Below are 27,026 nucleotides of genomic sequence, written 5' to 3'. Positions count from 1 at the left end.
TATTTCTAATATCCACCTATAACCATTTACAATCACAGTGGTACTCAGTGTACAGTGTCTGCTTTAAATGAAACAACTTGCACTTAAGATTTAACATTCCTGTTATCAGAGATGGTAGGTGCATTGTGCTATTTCTTTTATTTATTTTTTGCCTCTGGAAGTGGTTGACAATACTTTTGTCCCTTTTTAGCCCAGAGTTAACTATAATAGCGTGTTTATTCTCCTTCATGGCTCGCTGTTCTCTGCCCTCTTTCTTAAGAGCCAGTTGCAGCAAGTTCCCAACCTGACTGTTCAAGCAATTCATACCCAGTTGGGAAGTGCTGTTCTCAGTGCTCAGTTCCCACTGACTTGATGCACAGCCTGTTCCTGAACTCAGCTGCTGTTTTTCTGACCTGGTGGTTTTGCTGGGTGTTTTTGGAGAATCCATTCACTACTGTAATAAAAGTGACCATCTTTTGCCCATATTGATACAGGGACAGTAGCTCCCTTTCTGTTAGTCTGCTTCTCTTTTAGACATCCCAGAAACTTATTAACTGTGTGCTTTTCTGACAAGTTCTTGCCCTTTCCCCATTCTAATTTGTCTGTCTGTCTGAATTTTCAGTCACTTCAATGGGACTTGAAGGAGGTTTTTTAAATAAATGTTGATTGAATTTATTGACTAATGCAATTGGTTTTGGACTAATATTCATACATGCATAGACACAGAAGAGATTCAGGGCACATTTATCTAGTATCTTTGAAAATTGTATTAATCATGGGAAAGTATGATATAGTGGTTTTCCTAAGGATGCATATTTCTTGGTTGCTCCATAGAAGTTTTATGTCCTGTGACACCCATTTATAGCAAGAAGTATATGGTTAGCTAGGAATGCAAGGGAAAAGCATAGGAGAGCACACCGTAGTCCCAGCATAGGCAAGGAGGAGCAGTACAAGTAAGAGTTACCCTGGACTGCACAGCCCAGGACAGCTAGGGGTTCAAAGCGAAACCCTGTATTTGGGGATTGAGGGAGGGTAGATTGCTCATGTTTACACTCCAATAGCAACCCCATTGCACCAGGACCCACGGATGTAGATGTATGTGTTAATTTTCCTCATTGCTTTAACAAAATACCTGACAAATGCAGCTTAAGATAGGAGAGGTTTGTTTTGACTACAGTTTGAGGGTCAGTCTGTCATGGCAGGGAAGGTAAAAGCAGGCAGCATTTTGTATCTGCAAAATGTTTTCAATTTTATTTTATTTTATTTTGTATTTGCATCAGAGCCAGATGAATTGGTTCGTAGCTCCCCTTCTCTTTATTCAGTCAAGGACCTTTGCCCCTGGAATGGTGTCGCTCACATTTAGGATGAGTCTTCTGACATCAATTAATCCTTTCTAAAACTCCTTATAGACATGCCTGAGATTTATCTCATAGGTGGTTCTAGACCCTGTCGAGTGGACAGTATTAAGCATCATAGTAGGCTTGTGGAAGAAGTGTGCAACTAAACATTCAATTGTAATTAGTCACACTTACTCTAAGATTTATGTTTTTAATTGTGTATGTGTGTATATGTGTGTCCACACATGAGTGCAGTGTCCACAGAGACCAGGAGTGGGTGTGGCATCCCCTGAAGCTGGAGTTACAGGCAATTATGAGCTACCAGACAAGTGTGCTGGAAACTAAACCCATGCTCTCATATTCAACCACTAAGCTATCTTTCCATCCCCAAGAAATTTATTTTTAAAATAACCAATTAGTATACATATAATTTTACTGTATAACAAAGACAAAGGCAAATTTACATATTGATGAGAAGGACATACTTACTTTGCATGGAGAATTCTATCTTGGCTGAATATTTGCCACTGTAAGGCATAGAGAGTCATCGACATTTTCCAGTTATCAGTATTTGGTTTGATGATTGTCAGTGCTGAGAATGCTACTTCACATAATACACAGTACAAAATGGCAGATGAAGGTTCTGCATTGCAGGAGTGCTTGGCAATTCTGTCCTAATCCCAAGCCAGAATTCATTTAATGACTTTTCATTAATGAAACTGAAGTCAGCATCTCAAACAGTTTTTAAAATCAAACATTTTTGACATAATGTAATCCAAAGATAACTTAGTTTGATAATTGCTGAAGAATGATAACAGGAAAACACTGAAAGTCTTTGTTTTCTGTATGTTCAGAAATGTCTGTGTACAATAAAAACACCACAGTTCACAACATAGAGGAGTCTCAAACCTGAACTGAGTTATCTCAGCCAGTGGTCTTCGCTTTGCATGGAAAGACAGCATTTAATGCTAATGTGTTTAGAAACAAGGGTGCAGAACACAAGCCAGCATGACTGAAAACACCTCAGGGTTGTTGTCTGATTTTCGTTTATTGAGTTTTCAGAAACCTTTTACTATGACCAAAAAATTTAAGGCCCCGAAATTCAGTTCCCTACATCATACAAAGCTGGTATCTGGAGCTTGAGCTCAGATTCTGCCTGGGCCATTCCTTAGCATGTGTTCATGGGCAACATAACTCAAAGGTCTGTTTGAGGATTCCAAGTGTGTACACATACAAAATTTATGGGGCTAACTCTTGAAGAACTTTTTTTTTTTGGTTTTGGTTTTGAAACTGGGTTTCCCTATGCAGCTCTGACTGTCTTAGAACTCACTCTGTAGACCAGGCTGGCCTTGAACTCACAGAGATCCACCTGTCTCTGCCTCTTAAGTTCTGGGATTAAAGGCGTGTGCCACCATAGCTATAGTCTTTTTAGTAGCTACAAGCAGCTGTCTTAGAGTTGACTATAAATACTGTGTACTTTTATGTTGTAAGTGTAGATGTCATCACACTTATATGAGAACAGAGCCGCCACTTTAGTGAATTAGGAGTTCTTTCTGTTTGAATTATAATTATGTACATGTTTCATATATTCAAAAACATACAAAAAGTAAATTCTAATACTAAATACAAATTAAAATTGGGTAACAAATATATACCAAATTGATAATATGACTATTAAGGAAAAAAGTTAATTCATTTAGCTTACAAAAAACCTTTATTACAAGGCTAGCCTGGTCTACATAGTGAATTTCAGGACTGCCAGGGCTACATAGAGAGACCCTGTCTCCAAATAAAAACAACAAACACTTAATTACAAGTTCTTCTGTTATTTGTGTGTGGGGGGGTGGCGTGCATGTGGTGAGAGAGAGCACAGCTGTGGGAATCCATCCTCTGCTTACACTACCACGTGGGTCCTGGGAACCAGACTAGCTTGTCCCGCTTGGCAGCAAGAGCCTTTCGTTACCTGCTCAGGTGACCTGTAGCGTTTGGACAGAGAACTTTGGTTGTGTTCCCTTAATGAGATACAGCCTGAGGACAAGAAGAATTTCAGAGAAACACTGCCCCCTGTAGGTGCAGTCCTCCTAGAGCCGCCCATGCTCAGAGAAGGAATCTATGGCGTTGTTTCAGGTGAGTCCTGCCCCAGCACCCTAGTCTGTTTAGTACTCCCCTTCCTTTACTGGGAGCATTCGAACCACAGTTTTGAACCTTCTCTAAAGGCATGGTGGCGCAAGCCTTTAATCCCAGCTCTTGGGAGGCAGAGGCAGGTGCAGATTTCTGAGTTCAAGTTCAGTCTCATCTACAGAGTGAGTTCCAAGATAGCCAGGGCTATATACAGAGAAACCCTGTGCCCCTACCCTCCCACAAAAGAATTTCATTCTCTGCAACTGTACCCACCTTTTACAACTCTGCCTTCTCAAATTAAAGAGCAGTTGATAAATTTAAGATTACCTAACAGTTTTGGTCTACATTCTCATTCCTTCTACTTCACCAGCAACGAGTTTCCTGAGTTTTAACTGGTGCCAGGATCATTTAATTTCAGATCTATCTGATACCAATAACTAAGTAATTTTATGTGATGGAGCTGCATTCTCATAGACACTGATTTATTGATAATTTGTTTGTGTGAGACAATGTAGAGACAGGAAGAGAGTGGTAATGAATGCAGTTGGTGGATCTGTTCTCATCGCCCCGCCTCTACTTCCTGTCTGATTGACCCACCTATACTTCCTGCCTGACCAATCAGCGTTTTATTAAAATACATGATTGACAGAATACAGACAATTCTCCCGCACCATTTCAGTATTCGCGTTTTAAGGTAGAATTGAGGACAGAACTAGTTTTTTTTTTTTTCTGAACTGAAACACTTGAGATCCCATTTGAGAAGTGAGAAAGAAAACTGCTAAACACCTACTCCATTGTGCAATCCCAAGAAGACTGAATCTCTAATTTGTTTCTTGCCCTAGTCCTTGCCTTCAGCAACTCTGCCTCAGTATGAAAATGTCTCTGTCCTTTGCAGATAATTGACAGGCTAAGCCAACAGATCATCTCCAGGGCCTTTATTGTGGCTCGTTAACCATAACCCTGAGTAGAACATCTGAATACAGTTTTCATTTTGAAGTCATTATACCTGCACGTTTCTAGATTCACAGTGAGTTGTTATTTTCCTAGGTGCTACCATCCAATTCAAGAAATACATAGTTTCTCACCCAGAAAACAAAATTATATTTTAAGTGATAATAGAAATGTTTACTTTTAATTAAACTATCCAGATTTTCTAAAGTGAGAGATAATGCAAGAGTTACAAATTGTCTTTATTATGGGACACAAAAGGAAATGGGAATTCAAAGGGAAACAGACTCACAAAACACAAAACAAGCGGAAGCTGCTGTGTCCCGCCGCTTTACCAGAGAGATGTGAACAGCTGCACAAGCTTCTGTTTCCTCCTCCCAAGAGAGCAAGAGACCCTCCTCTCCTTCATAAGAGATCATATTCTCACACAGAAACCTTACCCTAAGGCTGGTATCCAAAAAACTATTAGCAGAAAGGAATTCCCACAGCAATTTTTCATTCTTGTTTTCTAGTTTCCAGAATAGAATCATTATACTGAGCGTTTATATACATGTATGTATGCATTCATTCTTCAGTGCCCAGGGATGATTGGGTTCAGGAGCCACTGCCATGATGCCCAAGTCTGTTATGTAATACTGAATACTATCTGCTAATAAACCAGACTGTCCTTCTGTTTGCTTTTTCATCTCAATTATTTATGATGCATAATACAGTGAAAAAGCTCTGTGAATGGTTGTGCATTGTAATGTTTTAGGGGTTAATGGCAAGGAAAAATATAAACTGTTAGTATCTTCAGTGTAGGTGTAGTTTTGTTCCCTTCCCTTACCCCTTGAATGTTTTCAATATGGGACTGGTTGAATCCTAGGTGGTGGAACATGTGGATACTATACACATTTTCATGCAAATGTATGTGTATTCATGTGTGTACAGATGTGTTTGTGTACCTGTACATGTGTGTGGAGACCTGAAGTTGAAGTTGAAAGTCTTTCTCAATCACTGTCCACCCTATTCATTGAGTCAGAGTTTCAACTGAACCCTGAGAGCTCCTATACAGCTAGTCTCTCTAGCCATCTTGCTCCTGAGATCCCCTGTCTTCTCCTTCAAAATGCTGGAATTAGTTTGGCCACTATGGCCACATGGCATTAAATCCTATAACTACTGCACACATAACTATAAATGTGCCTTTTTATTGTAATTATTTAGTTGCATGCAGTAGAAGTTTTAGTGTATGTGTTGTAATCATTGCAGCCCCATTATCGATAAAAACTCTGGGATTGAGAAAGGGTTTTTTAACATCAGAAGCACACAATTGAATACTCAAAAAAAAATCAAAGTTTATTTTAAGCTTATTTCTGAAACAAGTGCTTCCTTTTTAACTGACCTATTAGCATACTGAATCTGCTTTTGGAATTGCTATATATAATTTACTTCGTGGTATTTCTTTTAAGTTTGATGTTTCAAAAACTTTGCTTCTCAGAAAACTATAGATCACACAGCTCTTGCTCTGCGTTTACCCTTCAGTTAGCTTTCCTCCCCTGAGAACTTGAGTGAGCACACGTCACCAGAGCATTTCTTCTCCGCCCTTCTGTAGTGTTCATGCTTTAAAAAGCCACAAAGGCGAATTGTTTAATGCACATTCCTGACATTTGAAATACCTCTGATTCTGAAAGCTTGCTTTCTCTGAGCTGTTAGATGTAAGCATGATTCATAAGATGAAAGAGGGTTCCTGTAGTTCCTCCTCGCTTGAGTTGCCATTTAGTCTACTGGCCCTGTCACCTGCCTGGAGGTGAGAAATCAGCTCACCTTAATGTCCTGTGCATTATTGCTAGTTTGTGGTTTAAGGAAAGCTGCTTTACCTTTGTTTAGAACTCTTCTGTTTTCAACTTTTATTTTTCCATTAATTTAGACTTCAAAATATGATATTTAGCATCAGCTGGTCTGGAACTCTACACACTGAGATCTGTTCAAAAGAAAATATGCTATTGCATTTTTCAGAGGCTTTTAGGCAGGTGTTTGGTCCTCTGGAAGGGGGTTTCTTAATTATCAAATTGCTGAGCATCTTCACAAAAACTACTGATAGTGTAGAAAGACGATTTCCTCAGCTTCCTTCTGCCATAAGCTCATGCTTCTATCCTACGCCCAAAATCTGAAATTTTCCTGGCAAAATGCTTTTCAAGTCCATTAACCATGACGAAAATCTATACAAAGGCCATCACATGTTATTTCAGACTCTAGATGGAATCTATACTAACTGTCCTGATCCATCATTGGTAAGAATGCACCAAGCTAGTATTCTCTTGGGCTTCATTTTACAGACCTTCCCGTAAGTAGATATTTACAACCTGTCATGCATCACTGCAGGATAAGATTCAAATATGAAGAAGTATTTGAGAATCAAAGCTGTATTTTTCTGCTGTCTTTTGGGCATGATATAGCTGTTGCAGTCTGGAGTTCACTGCAGCTGTGGTCACCTGCACAAGGTCAAACCAACAAGATCAGTCCACATTCCAACAGGCAATATCAGTTGGACTCATTGGATCACAACAAACATGGGCAGGGAGGTTGGTGGGGATACACATGAAAGTGGGGAGGGATATATTAGAAGTAGGAAGAGAGTGGGAATGGGGAGGTGGAAGTGATCGAAATATATTGTGTGGTGGTTTGAATGAAAATGACCCCCATAGGGCATAGGGAGTGGCATTATTGGGAAGCATGGCCTTGTTGAAGTAGGTATGGCCTTGTGTGTCACGTGTCACTCACTGACTGTGAGACTCAGTTTCAGATGCTCAAGCCAAGCCCTGCCTCTCCCAGCTGCCTGCCAATTCAGACGTAGAACTCTCAGCTCCTTCTCTAGCACCATGTCTACCAGTGCACCCGCCATTCATTGTGCTTCATACCATGATGATAATAGACGAAACCCTGAACTGTAAGCCAGCTCCAGTTAAATGTTTTCCTTTATGAGTTGCAGTGGTCATCATGTCTCTTAACAGCAATAGAAACCCTAATAAGACACACTGTATACGTGTTATAAAATTGTCAAAGAATAAATAAGAGACTTACTTAAAAATCTCTATTTTCCTGTCAATTTAAACATGGATATATCTGAAAAATGCTTATCCACATAAGACAGATCATTATTTTGCCATTTCAGAATTTGCTTAGCATATCTGAACATTAACTACTTCATGTATTTTGTTAGTTAAATTATGTGTCAGTACTTTTTTTCTTTACCATTAAATATTTCCAGTATTATGTGACTCTTCTTAGAAGGGGACTTTTTTTTTTTTAACCCTTATTATGAGATGGCAGAGGTTCACAAAACAGATGATTGGTTTATCCTAATCTTCAAAAAGTACTTGTCATTTACTTTCTGTAGGCCCAGGCACAAGAAAATAGGCTGAGTCTAGTGGGTGATCCACACAACTAAACGGGTCATTGGAAAGCCATTGAGGAAAGCACTGAGACAGCTCCAGGTGCTCTTTGCTGTGGAAGCTCACTGATTGCCTCTGAGACATGGAAGATTAGCAACGACTACAAGACAAATGACAATTTCCCCTCCTTTTAAAAAGTTAAATGTGTATATTTATTTTAAATTAAAATAGTTGCATCATTTCTTACCTCTCCTCCCTGCCACCCTTTTCATATATCCACCCTCCCAAATTCATGGCCTCTTTTTCTTTAATTGTTGTTATTACGAAAATTTTTGAAGTTGTTTTTTTTTTAATGATTGATTTTATTTTATTATATGTGCATTGGTGTTTTGCCTGTGTGTATGTCTGTGTGAGGGTGACAGATCCCTGGAACTGGAGTTACAGGCAGTTGTGAGCTGCCATGTGGGAATTGAACCCGGGTCCTCTGGAAGTGTACTCAGTGCTCTTAACTACTAAACCGTCTCTCCAGCCCCATGTAAATGGTTTTTTGGTTGTTTGGCTTGGTTTGGTTTGATTCTGTTTTTTGAGATGGTGTTTATTTGTGTATCTCTGGCTGTCCTGGAACTTGCCCTGTAGACTAGGCTGGCTTCAAACTCACCACCTGCCTCTGCCTCCCAAATACTGGAATTAAAGGGATGTGCCACCATGCCTGGCTTCTACATTTATATATAGATTCTTGAATAAAGTAATATCTAAAGATCATGTATGAGTTGGCCTAAGAAAGAAGGGACCTGAGTGTCCTGGGTAGATGGAAACATGCATGCAAGGCTGTAGAGGCCTCTCCACTCCCCACTACATTTTCATGTAGGAAGCTTGTGTGTTGCTGAACTGCACTATGAAGGCTGGCATCAGTGACAGTGGACAGGGATACAGGCCCTGAACCATGAAGGGCATGGTTTTATTGTAAGAGATTTCCTGAGATACATTTGTATGCCTTTCAACCCACACCTTACAATGTACGGTTTGTGTTCTCTGGTTGGTGTAGTCACAGATACACATCCAGCATCGGTTTAGATTTAGCCGATTGTAGAGCTCTTAGTCATCACCCCCACCTACCCCGGCCTTAGGAAGCTATTTAATCTACTTTCTGACTCTCTGTTTTCTACCTTGTATAGTTCATAGAAAGGGAATCATGTGCTCTTTTATCATTGGTATTTTGCATAACATTTTCAGGTAGTGACAATATAGTAGCATACATGAAAATTTAATTCCCCTTGATTGCTATTCATGGATACATTCTATAGTTTTCTTATTCTAACTGGTACCTTGTTGTTGATGGATAGTTGGGTTATTTCCATCTTTTGTGGCCATTATAATGATCCTGTTATGAAAATTCGTATCCATTACACATTTTCATATGAACAGAGATTTTTATTTCTCATGCATATATAACTAGCAGTGATATTGCTGAGTAGGGTAGTAATTCTCTGGCTGTTCAGGGAGCAGCAGGCCTGTTTCGGTGTGGTTCCAGTCACTCTTATGTAGGTGAAGACTGCTCGTTCATTTCCTGGCCGCCCAGACCTGAATAATCACATAGAAACTAATAATATTAATTACAACACTGCTTGGCCAATGACTCTAGCATATTCCTAACTAACTCTTACATCTTAAATTAACCCATTCTTATTATTTTGTATTTTACCATGAGGCTTGTGGTTTACCGGTAAATTTCCTGGGTGTCTGTCTCCTTTGACGACTACATGGTATCTCTTGATTCCACCTACATCTTTTTCAGTCTGGCTATATTCTGCCCTGCTGTAGGCCAAAGCAACTTTATTCATTAACCAATAAAAGTGGTTAAATATTCATTAACCACTTAATACAGAAGGACTTCCCACACCACTCTTATACTTGCCTATGAGTAATGTGGGAAGTTGCCAGTTTCTTTTTGATGTTCTGCAGTTTGACTATATGTATAGACTTGGTCCTCCTTTATTTCTGTGGGTTTTAAGGACTTTTAAAGATTTGTCATGTTTTATTTTTTTTCTTTAATGTGTCTGTGTTTGTGCTCATATTCATATGAGTGGCCAGAGGAAGATGTTGGAGGCCAGATGAGGACAATAGAGACCTTTGGAGCTGCAGTTAGCAGGCAGTTCTGAGATGCCTGACATGGGTACTGGAAACTAAGCTCTGATCTCCTGCAATAGCAGCAAGTGCTGTCGGTTTAGTGTGCCATCCCGTCATCTGCTAGAGACTTCTTAAATAAGGCCTGAGAGCTGCTGTTCTCTACGTTATGGCCTGTAGGAGCCCTATGATGACAGAGGGCATAGAAGCATCCTGTGATCCCATAATTAGGTCACAGTCTCAGGAATGTCTGTGTTCTGGGTTGTGGCCCTCACAGGTGTTTCCTGATCCTTTTCCCTCTGAGACAGGAGGCTGGAAGAACTGGCTATCCAGTTAAGGTGTGCTAAAGTGCCTTCTTTTTTGAAATGGGTACCTAGTTAGGTTCCAGTGAAAAGATTTCTTTTCAGTCAGTTTGTTTGTTTGTTGTTGTTTGTTTAAGAACAGATATTCTGGGCTTATTTCAGTACGGTTCCCTTTCACCAGTTGTATGTATGAGGCAATACCTTGTTGATCATCACTGTGAGGGCCCTAAAAAGCTGCTAGACACAAACTCAAGGAAGTTGGCTCCTCCCACCACAGGCTGGGCCCTCTTGGAATTTCCTACTCTCAGACCTTGAACACACAGCCCTCAGGAGCCTATCAGGTTACACTCGGGTTTTTCTTCTCCACGACCAGCTTCTCGCCCCGATTTTGTTTGTTTTATGAGATGGGTTCTTGTCTTGTAGCCTGGAACTAACTTGTGATTCACTTGCCTCAGTCTTTCTACTTCCAAGATTATAGATGTTTGCCACCACAAAGAAATATTAACGTTTCTGTCTTAGTAAACTCATTGCATCTGTCTGTCTGTCCAGTTTTACAGGTGATGATTTGTCCCATAACCCCGGTTCTCCAATGAATTTAAGAACTGTTGGCATTTAGTTTGTTCAGCACTCTCCTTGTTCTGTGAGTGGATGACACTTCTCAGCCCTTCCATGCTGACTGGAAATGAGAAGTTACTACTTACTTTGTATAGTTTATACCATGTGTTTTCCTTGTGGTTTGGAAGAATTACTGCTATAAAGGCATTAGTTTCTTAAATATTGGCATATTAATTGCTCATATAGAGGAATATACTTTGTTTTGTGCGTTAATCTTGCTTCCTGTGAGTTTATTACTTCTGATAGTATTTTAAATGATTTAATTTCCTTTCTTGAAATTCCTGCTAGAACTTCATTGCAAACATCCTTGTCTTACTCTTGGTCTTAGAAAATGTTTATTCTCTCTACATTAAACATATTAGATAGGGGTTGGTTGGTTAGTTAGTTTGAGACAGGGTCTTGCCATAAAGCCCAGGTTGGCCTTAAACTTCTGGTTATCCTCCTGTCTCAGTCGTCCAAATCTCTTTTGGTTTGGTTTGTTGTTGTTGTTTGTATGATGTTTATTTGATTGAGCAGGTTCATTTCTCTGCCAGACAAAATGATAACATTTTTATAACTCTACATTAGCTGACAAGTGTGTGTATAACATCAAACATATAACCAAGTGAAAGAAAAGAGTCCATTCTGTTATGGTCTTGTTAATTCATAGTGTGGCATTTAGGTATTTTAAAACATTCTTTCAAATGCTGCTTCAAAAGAGAGGAAAAGGCATAAGGAAGGTAGCATTATGGGGTGCTGAGAAGATGGCTCCATCAGTTAGGTGCCTGCTGCACAAACCAGAGCACTTGAGCTTGGATCTCCAACACCCTCATGAGAGGCTGGGTATTGTGCGGTGTGTCTTTAACCTCTGTGCTGGGGGCCATGGAGACAGGGGATGCCTGAACTCACTCATCAGCCAGCCTAACCAAATCTATGAGCTGCAGGGCCAGTGAGAGACCCTGTCTCAAAAAGTAAGGTGGAGAACATTGAAAGCACTTGATATCCATCCCTGGCCTCCATGTGCACACACCCACACAAACGTGGATAAGCTTGTATTACTCAGGGTTCTCTAGAATCACAGAACTCATAGAATGAACCTCTCTCTCTCTCTCTCTCTCTCTCCCTCTCTCTCTCTCTCTCTCTATATATATATATACACACACACACACACACACACACATACACACACACACACACACACACACACACACTAAGTAGCCACAGAGGGGAAATAAGATGTTGACAAATTAAGGCAGGAGGTATAGCTCAGCAGTAGAGCACTTGCCTAGGATGCTTAAGGGCTTTCTTGGGTTCAGTCCCCAGCACTGGAGAGAGAAGTCAAGAAAGGAGGGTGATAGAGAATTGACCAATTTAAAACTGTTCATCCTTCAAAAACAGTGTTAAGAACATTTAAATTCAAATATAAGTGGTGAGTATTTGTTTTTGTTTTTTAGTTTTTTTTTTTTTTTCCCCTAGACAGAGTTTCTCTGTGTAGCCCTAGCTGTCCTGGAATTAGATCTTGTAGACCAGGTAGGCCTCAAACTCACAGAGATTCGCCTGCCTCTGTTTCCCAAATGCTAGGATTACAGGTGTGCACAACCCCCGCCCAGCTGTGGTGTTTGTAAACCACATGCTAGGCACTGAACAACTTAGTCAGAATATGTAAATAATTCTTAGATTCAACAGTATATTTTGATTTTTAAAAAATAAACAAAAGATTTGAGTAGATCAAAGATGTCAGGTAAGTACAAGAACATATATCATTCTGTCATTGGACATTAGAGGGACATAAAACCACAATGAATTCTCTATGTAACCTCTGCAGGCTTACCAGGCTGATGATACCAAGCATTAGGGACAGCTAGAATTCTCATTGCTGATGAGAATGCAGAAGGTGCAGTACTTAGAAACCACTGCTTTGTACCTTTTTAAAGATGTATTTTATGTGCATGAGTGTTTGCCTGCATGTATGTGTGTGTAGCACATGTGTGCCTGTGCTGACAAAGGCTACAAGAGGGCACGCATCCCTGGAACTGGAGTTACAGACGGCTGTAAGACTCTGTGGGTGCTGGGAATTGAACACTGGTCCTGTGCTAGAGCAGCCAGTGCTCTTAACTGCTGAGCTGTCTTTAGTTTCTTTTCTTATGAACTTAAATATACATTTGTGACCGAGCATTTCCACCCCTGTGTCTAACACAAGAAAGATAAAAACATGTAAGTACATAGTGAGCTGTATACAAATGTTTATTCATAGTAGCAAATAATATATGATTTCATTATGCAGAGTTGTAGAGGGAGAAAACTATGTTGATAGAAAGCAGATTTAGGTGTGATGACCAGTGATATAGAATGCAGGCCCGGGCCAAACTCATTGAATTGTACTGTATTTTCATTGTTTAGGGAACACTCCATTACATTTTTTTTCTATTAACTTTCAAATCCATAATCAAGTTCATGTAGATAAGACTCTGCTACTCTTGGAATTTTCCCTTTTTATTTTATTTTATCTTTGAGACAAGGTCTCTCTACATAGTCCAGGCTATCCTAAAACCCATTATGTAGACTGGGCTGTCCTGGGACTCATCCACCTGTCTCCTCCTGAGTTGTTGAGACCTTTGAAGGTATGTGTACCCAGCCCAAAATTGTGCATTTTTAATGATGAATTTTATTAACTCTAAATTATACCCCAGTAAAGCTTTAGGAAATACCTCATTTGCATAAAAGGGCATGAAAATATGAAGTTATTTTCTCAATTACATGGACAGTGTGCTTTGTGGTTGTTACCTCTCGATTCCCAATCCCACTACTAACTGTGTCTTGACACTCAAAACTCTTGAAATAAAGAAATGAAACCTGTGTTCTTTTTGTTTTTGTTTTTGTTGTTTTGTTTTGTTTTGTTTTTGTTTTTTGAGACAGGGTTTCTCTGTAGCTTTGGAGCCTGTCCTGGAACTTGCTCTTATAGATCAGGCTGGTCCCGAACTCACAGAGATCCACCTGCCTCTGCCTCCCAGTGAAGCCTGTGTTCTCAAGACTTCCCGTATTGTTTTGCATAGAATGTGTGCTCAGTGAGTCTTTGCTGATGGTGTGCGAGGTGGCACACTGTGCCTAGCTGACTCAGGCAGAACAATCAGACATGGTTCATGGTTTGGTTTCAGATTTCTGAAATTCATCAGACTGTCTTTAACAAACGGTTTCCCTACACCACTGTCTCTTTTCTCAAGAGATCACATCTCCCATAAATATAAGATAATTAACGAGGAATTAATTTCTTCCTACAAAAGTTTAAGAAGCGTTTCTGATGTTGAAAATGGAAGGCGTTATCATCTTACATTTTAATCCGAAGCCAAATATAACTGCAGTAAAAGCACAGGTTCCTCTTTAAGTAGAACAGCTGTCAGAATTAGAACTCACAGCTTTCTCCAAAGTGCTCCACTCTAAATCCGTCCTCTTCTATAATGGAGGGACCATACAAATGGCCCAGAATAAACACTCATCTTGGTGTTAAACATACTTTTCTTGCATCTGCAGGGTTCCAAGTTTTTATGGTTATTATTTATTTTTAAATACTGTTTAGCACTAATGGGTTAAGAGTAAGACTCTGTGTGAAATATTTGAGTGCTTATATACATGTCTGTCTTATTCCACATAGTACTGTAATATCACTGTGTTATCTCTATTTAGTCAAGGAAACTGAGGTCCACAGAGTAAATAGCCTTGCCCAGTTCTGGTGTCTGGTAGGCGTAGATATAGATTTTATTTTTAATCCAGGGACTGAACTCTAACCACTAATATTCTGCTTTCCTGATAATATGATGGATATATGAAACTACATAGTTTAGAATTTGGTTTGCTATCAGTGTTACTCTACTTAAAGAAATTAAGGAAGTATATAATGTACGAGAGAAGTAATTTAGAACTGTTTAATACTGAGGTATAAACGAGTTTAAAAACAACCCAATAGTGGTCTTGACGAACCTGGACATTGTAACATGAGCCTTTGCTAAATCTAGGAAAGTTGCTTATTTTGATTATGCATTCACTTTAAAAATAAAATATATGCTTTGCCAGTGCCATACATGATTATATTTTGATCATATTCACCTCCCCTTCCCCTCTTTTATGTCCTTCATTCTTCCAACAGCTATTAAATGCCAGTAGCTCCTCAACCAGGAGTGGGCATTTTGGCCTTCAGCTATCCATGCTGGAATGTTGATGCATTCCAACTTGGGCAGGTTTATGCAGGTACACGCTGCTGTAAGATCACAAGTGCAGCAGCCACGCCATGTCCAGAAGAAGCAGTTCATAGCACTCTTCACCAGCCTCCGGCTCCTACGTTCTTACCACCACATGATGTTCCCTGAGCCTCAGCAGGCCGTGTGTGTGTGTGTGTGTGTGTGTGTGTCCGTGTGTCCCCGTCCGTCTGTCTGTGTCTTAGGGTTTTTATTGCTGTGATAAAACACCATGACTGAATGCAACTTGGGGAGGAAAGGGTTTAATTTATAACTCACAGGTCACATCCATCACTGAGGGAAGTCAGGGCAGAAATCTGGAGGCAGAAAATCAAGCAGAGGCTATGGAGGAATGCTGTTCACTGGTATGTTTCTCTGGACTTTCTCAGTTTTCTTAATGGCCCCAGTACAACCTGCCTAGGAATAGCACCACCCACCTTGGACTGAACTCTGTCACGTCAATCTCTCTCTTCCTCCTTCCTTCCTTCCTTCCTTCCTTCCTTCCTTCCTTTCTTTTTTTTGTGTGGGGGGAATGGTTTCGAGACAGGGTTTCTCTGTAGCTTTGGAACCTGTCCTAGAACTCACTCTGTAGACCAACCTGGCCTCAAACTCACAGAGACCCACCTGCTCTGCCTCCCAAGTGCTGGGATAAAGGTGTGCGCCACCATCAGCTGGCAATCTTTAATCAAGAAAATGTCCCACAGACTTTCCTCTGATCTTATAGAGGTATTTTCTCAATTAAGATTTCTTTTGTCTCAACTTGACAAGAAAAGAAAAAAAAAACCTAGCCAGCGTAGTGGTTTATATTATAAATGTCCTTTTTAGGGCTAAGCACTTAGTAGTCACTTATTCTTAGCACTTTGACCAGTTATTGGCCTTTGCATTAATCTCTGCCCACTCCTACAAGAAGTTTCTCTTCTTGTGAAAGCATGCTAATCTGTGGTTATAATACATTCCTTTTTGAGGAGAAAGTGGTCCACAATTTCTGGACGATAGAAACTAAGGCAAATATGAATGCTCACTTGGTTTTGAAGATAAGCAAAGTCATAAAGTTGATCCAAGGCATCTTTGTTCTTGAGGCAGTGACCTATAGATAGTTCTTTAAGGACGAGAGGCTAGGCGTTTGGACATTGATTGGTGAGGAAGAGTGAAGGGAGTGGGAGGCCACATTTCAGAGAGAGAAAGCCAAGCACAGTCTTCCTCTTAGTGTGCCGTTTTTCACTTACACTATCACTGCATTTACGAAACTGTAATTAACTCGGCTCTGCTAGAAACTTGAATGTTCATGGAGATATTTTAGGACTCCTATTCATTTTCTTTACTCAATGAATAGTGTACTTGGAAGGTAGTGTCATGTGGTAGGGATTATTTTGAAGTACTTGGTTGAAAACCTGACTTTTGATGGGCAGTGGAGGTGTACATCTTTAATCCCAGCACTCAGGAGGCAGAGACAGGTAGATTTCTTGAGTTCAAGATCAGCCTAGTCTGTAGAGGAAGTTGCAGAACAACCAGGGATACACAGAGAAACACTGTCTTGAAAAATAAAAGAAAGAGAGTGAGAGAAAGAAGAAGAAGAAAATATCTGACTTTTGGAAGTGTTGGGTGGGAGCGAGAGAAATGATTTAGCAATTAAAAGTGCATAATGCCCCTACAGAAGACCCAAGTTAAGGTCCCAACACCCACATCGGGCAGTTTCAGTGTCCTTTCTGGCCTATGCAAGTACCTATACTCACAAGCACACGTCAGAGACAAACACGCATGTACACATAATTTTTTGTTCGTTCCTTTGTTTGTTCGAGACAGAGTTTCTCTGTAGCTTTGGAGCCTGTCCTGGAACTAACTCTGTAAACCATGCTGGTCTGGCACTCACAGAGATCCACCTGCCTCCTGAGTGCTGGAATTAAAGGTGTGCGCTACCAGTGCCTGGCTTTACACATAATTTAAAAATAATAATAATTTAAAAAAGAAAATCTGTTATTTTAGCCTCAGAACTACCAGTTACTTTGGAACTCTTTGATCCTTTAGTATCTGAACTTGAGTGTCCTTGGAGCCCCGCTTCAAGGTCACTAGGACAGGGGTGGTCTATGCAACTCTGCCTGACCCTAAGTTCCCTAATCATATGACTCCTTTTGACTAGGAGCTGCTTATGACCAAGCCCGTCTTTCCTCCCTTCCCTTCCTCCTACCTTCCTTCCTTCTTTGGACAAGAGAAGTAGGCAACGGTTTCATATGCCCAGGCTTCTATCACAGTTCGGACCCCCTTACTCAGAGCTCTTCCGTTAAAGAGAGAACTGGGAGGCAGTTTGAATTGCAGGTATGCCACCATGCTGGCAGCTAAGAGCTGAACCCTTGGAGATTGGAGGCCACTGGTATTAACATTCAGCCTTTTTGTCTGTAGCGTTCTGGCTGCACAAACTGTTTGACCAGATTTGTTGCACTCTTTGTCAGCATCACCCCGCTCAGTCTCACATGGAAGGTCTTCATCTAGGTGAAACAATTGGGTTACTTCTGCCAAAGCCGTCTAAAGCCAGTGTACAGTGTGACCTTACGACTTCCCCACAGAGTTGTCTCAAGATGTGATGTAAACACTGAAATTTAAAGTCTACCTCTCTGTCCGAATAACTTCAGCTTAGTCTTATTTCTATGGTGAGATCATAATTTCTCTACTTTTTTTTTCCTGGTTTTCCTTTTGTACTCATATTTTCTTCTAGATCCACAGCATCTGTTCATATCCATGAATAATTAGAACATTTCACATTATGTAATATAGATACAATTTGATCCATTTTACAATTTGTAATACTCTATAGACATTTTAGAAGTTAAAATATTAGACAAGTACTCTTTGTCTAAGGATAAATTATATGAATATATCTACATTCAAATAGAGAGCATAAAAAGTATAATTTTTTTTGTTTTCTTTTAGTTTTTTTTTTTGTTGTTGTTGTTGTTGTTGTTTATCAAGACAGGGTTTCTCTGTGTATCAGCCCTGACTATCTTGGAATTATCACTGTAGACCAGTCCTGGCTTGGTCTCACAGAGATTCACCTGCCTCTTCCTCCCAAGTGCTGGGATTAAAAGCATGTGTCACCACTGCCTGGCTAAAGGTGTAATTACTTCTTAACTCACTGCCAACATCACCTCTCAGTCCTGTTCAGCTAATGTAAACCATCCTTAGGAAGATGACCAGCATCTCTGCACATATAGTACACACAGTGTATGAGCTCTGAAGGCATACAGGCTAAGCCTTTCTTTAGTCAGTTCTTTGTGTGTTACATGCTAAGAGCTTCAAGGACTGGTACTCCTCAGTGAAGACAGGTTCTCACACCATGTTGTACTTACCAGGAATGCAAGTTTAACTCATTTTTCTTGAATGGCTCCAGTTATTTTGTTGACATGAGTTCTCGGGCTTTAACCTCATTGATCACACAGCTCAGTGCCTTTTCCTTACCCATAGTCACAGGACTTTTCCTGTTGAGAAAGCCAAAGCACTTTTCTTTAACATTTAAACATCGTATGAGAATTTCATATATGCGTATATATTTTGATCAAGCCAACTCGCCATTTTTTCCTCCAATTCCTTCCCCATTCATCTATACCACCTACAGTGTTCTAGCTCTCCTCCTTTGAAAGCTCCACCTCTCCCTGCTGCTGTTTATTAGTGTCTTCACTTCTAAGCTGGCATCCATGTATGAGAAAAAAACATTTCTGAGTCTAGGCTACCTCATTCAGAATACTCTAGTTCCATCCATTTATTTGCTAATTTCACTTTCTTAACAGCTGAATGATACTCCATTGTGTAAATGTACCACATTGTCATTACCCATTCATCATTGGTTGACCTCTATTTGCATTTCCTGGCTGTGTTGTGAACACAGCAGCAGTGAGCATGGATGAGTCATATCTCTGTCGTAGGATACAGCATCCTTTGGGTGTGGCCCAAGAGTGCTGGAACTAGACCACATGGTGGTCTTTCTGGCGTTCTGAGGAGCCTGCACACTGATGTCCATAGTGGCCGCACCAGTTTGCACGCTGTCGGCAGCTAGTAAGCCTTCCACTTTCCCCGCGTGCACACCAGTGTTTGTCGTCAGGTCTTTGTTCTTAGCGACTCTGACTGGTGTGAGGTGAGTGAAGTAGTTTTAATTTGTTTTTCTTTGTGGTTAAGGATGGTGAACTTTTTTCTTTTTTTTTTTTCATATTCTCATCCATCTCTCTTTCTTCTTTTGAGAACTCTGTTTGGGTCTGTGTCCCAATATTTAATTGGATTGTTTGTTTTCTTGATGTTTAGTATTTTAGGTCTTTTTTTAATTCTAGACACCTGTCTTCTCTGTCAGATCTATAGCTGGAAAAGATTTGTTTCCCATCTGTCAGCTGCCTCTCCGCCTGAGCGATATAGTGTCCTTTGCTGTATAGAAGGGATTTTGTTGCTGTTGTTTCATGAGGACCCGCTTATTAAATGTTGCCTTAATTCCTACGCTATAGGGGTCCTGTTCAGAAGGTTTTTCCTGTGTCTGTAAGTTGAAATGTATCCCCTAGAAGATCCAGTATATCAGGTCATATATTGAGGTCCTTGATCCATTTGGAATTTAGTTTCATTCTTCTTCGTGAAGATATATAGTTAACCAGAACCACTTGTTGAAGATGCTGTGTTTTTCTAGTGTGTATTTTTTTTTATCTCTTTTTCCGAAACTAAGTTGCCGTAGGAGTGTGGGCTTATGTCTGAGTCCTCGGTTTGATCCCATTGATCAGTGGTCTGTCTTTACGCCAGCAATGTGCTGCTGTTATTCTTTTCACTGTGCTGTAGAGTAACTTGAAACGAGGCGTGGTGATGCCTCAGACGATTTTTGCTATTCAGCATTGTTTTAGCTGTCTTGTGTTTCCATATGAAGTTTAAGATTATTACTTCACTTTCTTTAAAGAATTGCTTTGGAATTTTGATGGAATAGTGTTGAATCTGTAGATTGCTTTTAGTAGGATGACCATTTTCATAGTACTAATCCTGCTAATTCATGAATGTGAGAAGTCTTCCCATTTTCCGTTATTTTTTAATATTTCCTGCTTTCTTCAGTGTCTTAAATTTTTCATTATACTTTCACATCCTTGATTAGGGTTAGGGTTGTTGTTTAGTTTTGAGCTATTGTAACTATATTACCTCCCTGATGTATTTCATGGAATGTTTTGTTTGTTGTTAGTTTATGGAAAGGCTACTGATTTTTGTATGTTAATTTTGTACAAAGTAATCCTGCTGCTTTGCTGAATGTGTTTTATCAGCTGTATCAGATTTCTGATGGAGTCTTTAGGGTCTTTCATGTATAGAATCATATCTGCAAATGAGGATGACTTGACTTCTTCCTTTCCTATTTGTATCCTTTTTTATCACCTTCACTTTTTTTTTTTTTTACTGCTATAGCTAGGATTTCAAGTGTTGTATTGAGCAAGAGGGAAGAAAGTGAATTTCCTGATCTTATTCTTGATTTTAGTGGAAGTGCATTGAGTTTTTCTCTGTTAACATCATAGCGGCTGTGGACTTGTGAGATGGTAGTGCTAAAATGCCTTCCCTTGGGAAGACAAGCTCTATCTACCTGTTCCTTCTACAGTCCCGAATGACAAGCCAAGGTGCAAATTCACCAAACTTACCCTGGGGAAACAATAAAGTTATTAGGCTTACTTACAAAGAGAGCAGTCATTGGGTTAGGGGTTTGGAGTAGGAGCATGGGTGACTTTAAAGTAGCTACATTGGAAAGCTTCCACGCAGCATGGATGTTGACTCTCCCATGACAATATAAATGGAGTCCTCTCCCCTAAGCCTTCCCAGAGACCCTGAGGACACGCACGCTTAGGGAGAGGTAGCCGAATACTCTAGTGAGAGTCCCATGGTTCTTGGTCCCTCCGTCATAGTCAGCGAGCCCAGATACTGTTTGGTGAGCAGAGTCAACGAAACTCCTGAAGGTGGCAGTTTGACTCAGAACAGTCCTGTACAGCAGTTACCTTTACTGTTGAGATGTGTCCCTTGTAGTTCTAGATTCTCTAGGACGTGTGTCATGAAGGATGTTAAATTTTGCCAGAAGCCTTTCTGCATCCTGTCTTGAACCCTCTTTGCCTCTCTGTTATGAAACTGACTTGATCATAGTGAATGATCTTTATAATGTGTTTTTGAATTTATCTTATAAAATTTGTCTTTTATTGAGAATTTTTATATCAGAGAGATAGGCCTATAATTTTCTTTTTTTGCTTGGCCTTTTTTCTGGTTTTACTATCAGGGTAACACTGGTTTATAAAAGAACTTTCAAGTGTTCCTTTTCTTTTTATGGAGTAATCTGAGGAGTGTTGGAGTTGGTTCTTGGAAGGTGTGGTAGAGTTCTCTGCTGAAGCCATCTGGTCCTGTGCTTTTTTTAGTGGGGAAATTTTTTATTACTGCTTCTATCTCATTGGTTGTTATGGGTTTAAATTATTTCAAACTCATTTAGTTTTGACTGGTCATATACATTTAGAAATTTATCCATTTCTCTTAGATTTTTTTTTTCAGTAAATAGAATAGGGATTTGTTTTGTTCTGTTTTGTTGAGACAAGGTCTCAATTTGTTTCCCTTTTTGGCCTGGAATTCACAGAGATCACAGTCTCTTGCCTTCTGAGTATGGAGGTTAAAGATATGAACACCTTGCCTGACCTTGGAGTAGAGTTTTTTGTTTGTTTGTTTGTTTGTTTGTCTTTTAAATGCCCTAAGTGTCTGTTGTGTGATGATTTCCATTTCACCTTTAATTTCATTAACTTGGCTTTTCTCTCTGTGTTGGTTATTTGGCTAAAGGTTTGTCAATCATGTTAATATTTTAAAAGAACCAACTCTTTGTTTCATTGATTCCTTGTATTGTTTTTGTTTGTGTGTTGTTTCTATTTCACTAGTTTGAGCCCTGATTTTATTGATCTCTTGTTGTCATCTGTTTGGGGGTGGATGGGTGTTCTTGTGTTCTCAAGCCTTCAAATGCACCATTAAGTTATTAGTTGGAGATCTCTTCAAATATGTTTAAGATTTAAGTGCTTTGTCTGCACGTATGTATGTATATATGTATGTATGTATGTGCTGCCTTCATGTGCTGCTGAAGTCAGAAAGGGGTGTTGGATCTTTTGCAACTGGAGTTACATACAATTGTGAGCTGCCGTGTGGGTGCTGACTGTACTTGAGTCCTCTACAGGGGCAGCCAGTGTTCTTAACTGCTGAGCTGTCTCTCTAGCCACTCAAGTTTTTGATGTAGATAATGTTATAAACTTCCTCTTAGAATACCTTCATTGTGTCCCATTGATTTTCATATGTTGTGTTTTCATTTTCTTTCTAAAATTTTCTTCTTGCTTGCTTTTTTTTGATGCAGTTATCATTCTAATTATGTGTTGTTTAGTCTCCATGGACTAATGGGTGGAATGTTCAGTAGATGTCTATTAGATCCATTCAGGTTGTGATATCATTTAACTGTAATGTTTATGTCTTTAGTTTTTGACTGGATGTCCTATTTATTGGTGAAAGAGGGTCTTGGGTTTACCAGTGTCAATTTTTTGAAATTAATCTGTGGTTTAAAATCATATTATGTTTATTTCATACACCTGTGTTTAGTACATGTAACTTTAGAATTGTAATATCCTCTTGGTGATTTTTTTTTTGACCTTTTCCTGGCTAGTTTTGGTTTGTAGTCTCTTTTGTTTGATACTAGAATAGTTAGTTATGCCTGTTTATTTCTTAGTTCTATTTACTGGAAACACTTATTTCATCCTTTTACCCCAAGATGGTGTTTATCATTGATGGTGAGGTGTGTTTCTTAGAGGAAAAAAAAAAAAAGATGGGTTCTATTTTCTAATCCAATCTGTTAGTTTGTGCTCTTTATTGGAGAATTGTGTCCGCTGCTGTTAAGAATTATTATTGGACAGTGTGTACTGATTCCCATCATGTTGTTGTTTTTTATTTATTTTTAATTTTTTAAATATTTATTTATTATGTACACAATATTCTTTCTGTGTGTATGCCTGAAGGCCAGAAGAGGGCACCAGACCTCATTACAGATGGTTGTGAGCCACCATGTGGTTGCTGGGAATTGAACTCAGGACCTTTGGAAGAGCAGGCAATGCTCTTAACCTCTGAGCCATCTCTCCAGCCCCATGTTGTTGTTTTGTAGTATTTTCTTAGACCTCTTTTGATGAACTGTTCTGGGGTTATTGTTCCCTGTTCCCTTTTGAATGTGTTTATCCTTCTCTTTAGGCCAAAGTATTCCTTTTATTATTCTTTGTAAAGCTGCCTTAGTGGTTGTAAATTTCTTTAATCTATTATGTTCCTAAATACAACCTGTTGGGTTCATACAATGCTACATGTCTGTATGCTTTCAGGACTGGCCATTTAGCACTGGACAACCAACTGGTTTGCTCTTCCCTGGGGAGGGCACCTTTCTTACTCCTAGCTTTCCCAGCTTTCACTGGACAGAGACAGAGACAGGCACATAAGGCCTTGACCCTACACAAAGAAATTCTCTTTTTACTTCTTGCACTTACGTACATTTACTTAGGTCAGTATGGAGTTTTCTTTACTGGTGCTTTCCAAAGCTTGTAGACAGGTTCCAGCTCATCCCCTGAGTTCAGTACCAACAATATTGTCTCTATAATTTTGATTTCTTTGTTACTGTTATTTTCAAAAAAATGATTTGTAGGAAGAATCTTCTGCAAAGGATCCATAGTTTCAGAAAAATAAATATGCTTTTTATTATGTAAAAAAATTCTTCAGTCTATTTTTATGATAGTTTTTCTTTCTCCTTTGATCATGATGGATAACTTTTCTTGGTGTGATAGCCTGGGCTGACTGGCATCTGGGTCTTTCAGAACTTGTAGAATATTAGTCCAAGCCCTTCTGGTTTTTAAACTCTCCACTGAAAAATAAAGTGGTATTCTGATGACCCTGTCTTTACGTGTGACTTGGTCTTTTTCTCTTGCAGCTTTCAAAATCCTTTGTTCTGTGCATTTTGATATTTGAATGTTATATGATGTGGGGAGTTTCTTTTCTGTTTGATGTTCTATGTGCCTCTTATGTCTTGATAGGCATCTGATACCTTAGATTCTGGGACATTTTCTTCTATGATTTTCCTTAAAATATTTTACATGGCTTTGGGTTTCTTCTCCTCCTTCTGTACTAGTGATTCATGGATTTGGTCTTTTTATGCTGTCCCAGAGTTCTTGAACGTTTCATCAAAGGGTTTTGTTGTCCTTTTTGTTTTGATTTAACATTGGCTGAGTGACCCAAATCCTTTACTTATCTTCTCACCCTGACACTCTCTTCCACAATAGTGATCTGTACTATTGGTGAGGCTTTCCATTGAACTTTTAATTTGACTTACTCTATTTTTCACTTTACGTTTTATTCTTTTTGATTTTTCTTCAGAAATTATTTTGATTAAATTCTGTTTATCTTGAATTGTTTTTTTATTTCATTCTGCTATGTGTTTGTGTTTTTGTCATCTTCATTCCAGCACATATTCATATCTTCTTTGAGTTCCTTAGACATTGATTCCTGTATAGTCTTCAACCTGAGTGATACAGCAGAGTAGTTAGAATAGGAGTATAGCTGGCTTCTTTTTAATGACTAGCAATTTTAACAACCGTCATATGGCCAATTTTTTATCTTGGAATGCTAGTTTCCTAAGTAAACGGCTATGTTAAATTAGGATGTCTGCTGCCTGTTATGTTTGTGGGAGGTATGTGTGTGTATAAAATAACCCAAACAAAAGTTTACCTAATTCCCTGACCCCAGTAAGTTTTCAGTCCTTACAATTTCATTTGCTTCGTGGCTATTATTTGTTGTTTAATTCTCACACAAACTGAATGGTAAGTTGTGTTCCTTTGCTGCAAAAACAGGCTTACAAAAAGATTAAATAATTTGTCCAACCAACAGCAAAGCTTAGGTTCCAGTTGTGATCAGCTTGGGTCTAACTCCAGAACAGTTGAGTAAGGACCTTTAAAAAGCTGTTTCTCTATAAAAGCAACAAAACCAATGGCTAAGTCAGTGAATAAAATCAGAACGTCAGGTTTGGAACTCTGGACATTAAGGTCTTGAAGCAGCCCTAGCTTTCTCAGTAAGAACAGCAAGCTCTGGGGCAGTCAGCGCTCGCCCTCTCCCTGTCAGCTCCCTGTGGCTCTGAAGGTAGCCTCCCTCTGTGAGCTGAGCGAGCTTGGCCACACTTCCAGACCCTTCTCCAGGGACCTGAACTGTTCTCATTTGTCTGCTGGCCCCCTGAGCATCTCCATTCTCAGAATTTCTCTTTATTTGACCACATGACACTTATAAGGTACAATCAACAGCCAAGTTATTTGAAACACAGGAGGTACCTAAAGTTCTTTGACCAGTTGAAGATCTCAGAAGGCTGACAGAAAGGAAGAAAGAAAAGACAGGCAGGCATGAGGGGAAAACCATGTCCATGGAGTCTCTGAAGAGCTCGCACAGAGTCCTCCAGGTCTAGATGACCACAGACATCATCAGGCTGCCCTCGTGCCCAGAAAGGAGGTGCAGACAGCTCCTCACATTCTTCACCCCTAGCTCACCTTCCACTTCCGCTCAGTCAGAGTTGTAAATTACCTTCTGTACACGTCCTCAACACAGGCTGAGATGTCTCTGCTGATAAATTCAAGGGTTTAATGGATGAGAGACTTCAAAGGCCACACAGGGCAAAAAGATGCAGACTTTATGTAATTATCCCAGCAGGGTTGTGAGCCAACCAGTAACAAGAATAAATCACAGAAAGGGAGGGAGATGACCCCATCCTGGTATAAGTGGCACATTGTGTGCTATGCAAAATCGCCTTTCCTGGTTTTGTTGTTGTTGTTTTGTTTTTTCTTTTTTTCTTTTTAAGGCAGGATCTTTCTATGTAGCCCTGGCTGTCCTCAAACTTGCTAGGTATAAACCAGGCTCTCTGTCTCTTAAGTACTGGAATTAAAAGTGTACACCACCACACGTGGCTAAAATTTCCAATTTTTAACTGAAAACTCTAAGACACTCAAGGACATAAATAATGACTTATAAAGAGGAAATAAGTAAAAGCAGCCAGTCTGAGGAATCCGTCTTTGACTCTCTAGTTGGAGCAGTGGTCCTCAACCTTCCTATGCTGCAGCCCTTTAATATAGTTCCTCATGTTATGGTGGCCCCCAACCATAAAATTATTTCGTTGCTATTTCATAATGCTAGTTTTTTTCCTATTATGAATTGTAATATAAATATCTGATATTCAGGATATCCAGTAAGTGACCCCTGTGGGGCTTGCAGCCACAGGTTGAGAACTGCTGAGGTAGAGATTAAATCAAATATTGTAAGTATATCCCCAAAGTGAGCAGTGACCTGATAAAGAGAAAACCTTAAAGTAGAAAGTCTGGAGTGGAAAAGTTCAGTATCCAAAATGAAAATCAGCAGAAGGAAGTATCAGTAGTATGTTGATTGATTGTGAGCTTCCATTGCAAGGGGCAGAAATCAAGATAATGAAAATGAACAGAGCATTAGAGATGAGTAAAGTAGTAGTACCACGTACGCAAAGTACACACAGTGGGGTTCCAGAGAGAGAGAGAGGAGCTGTAAGGGCACTAGGGAAAAAATGTGGGGAAGATCCCCCACTTTAGTCAGTGCCTTATCAGCAAACCCAAAATAGGACAAATTTAAAACTACCCGCACTTAAACACATCCTAAATAGTTGAAAGACTTAAAGGGAATCTTGAAAGTAGCAAGATTTTTCTCACATGCAAGGAATCCTCGCTACTATTAAGAACTGACTTCTCTCAAAACAGGCCAGTCCCAGCCAAGCATGAGAGAGAGAATGGTATGTGCATGTGAGTATGGGTGCCTGAAGAGGCCGGAAGTGGGGCCTCTGGAGCTGGAGTTGGTTGTGAGCTGCCTGAGGGGGGTGCTGAGAACCAAACTGTTGCCCCCTGAAAGAGGAACCACAGGAGCCGTCTCCCCAGTCCCGCCTTTTCTCTTGTAAAAAAAGACAATAAAACTGTCGATGGGGACAGG

The 27,026-nt window shown here is 39.7% G+C and overlaps 1 protein-coding gene across 1 annotated transcript in view; it reads left to right on the top strand.

Annotated features, from left to right (window-relative positions):
* Mosmo (modulator of smoothened) overlaps window positions 1-27,026 on the top strand; it is a 57,326-nt gene that overhangs the window by 13,786 nt on the left and 16,514 nt on the right. The window lies entirely within an intron of this gene.

Source organism: Myodes glareolus, chromosome 7, assembly GCF_982192425.1.
Source record: "Myodes glareolus chromosome 7, mMyoGla1.1, whole genome shotgun sequence".
In the NCBI taxonomy this organism is placed as follows: domain Eukaryota; kingdom Metazoa; phylum Chordata; class Mammalia; order Rodentia; family Cricetidae; genus Myodes; species Myodes glareolus.
Note: the sequence above shows the minus strand (reverse complement) of the source record. Positions and strands in the feature narration are given on the sequence as shown.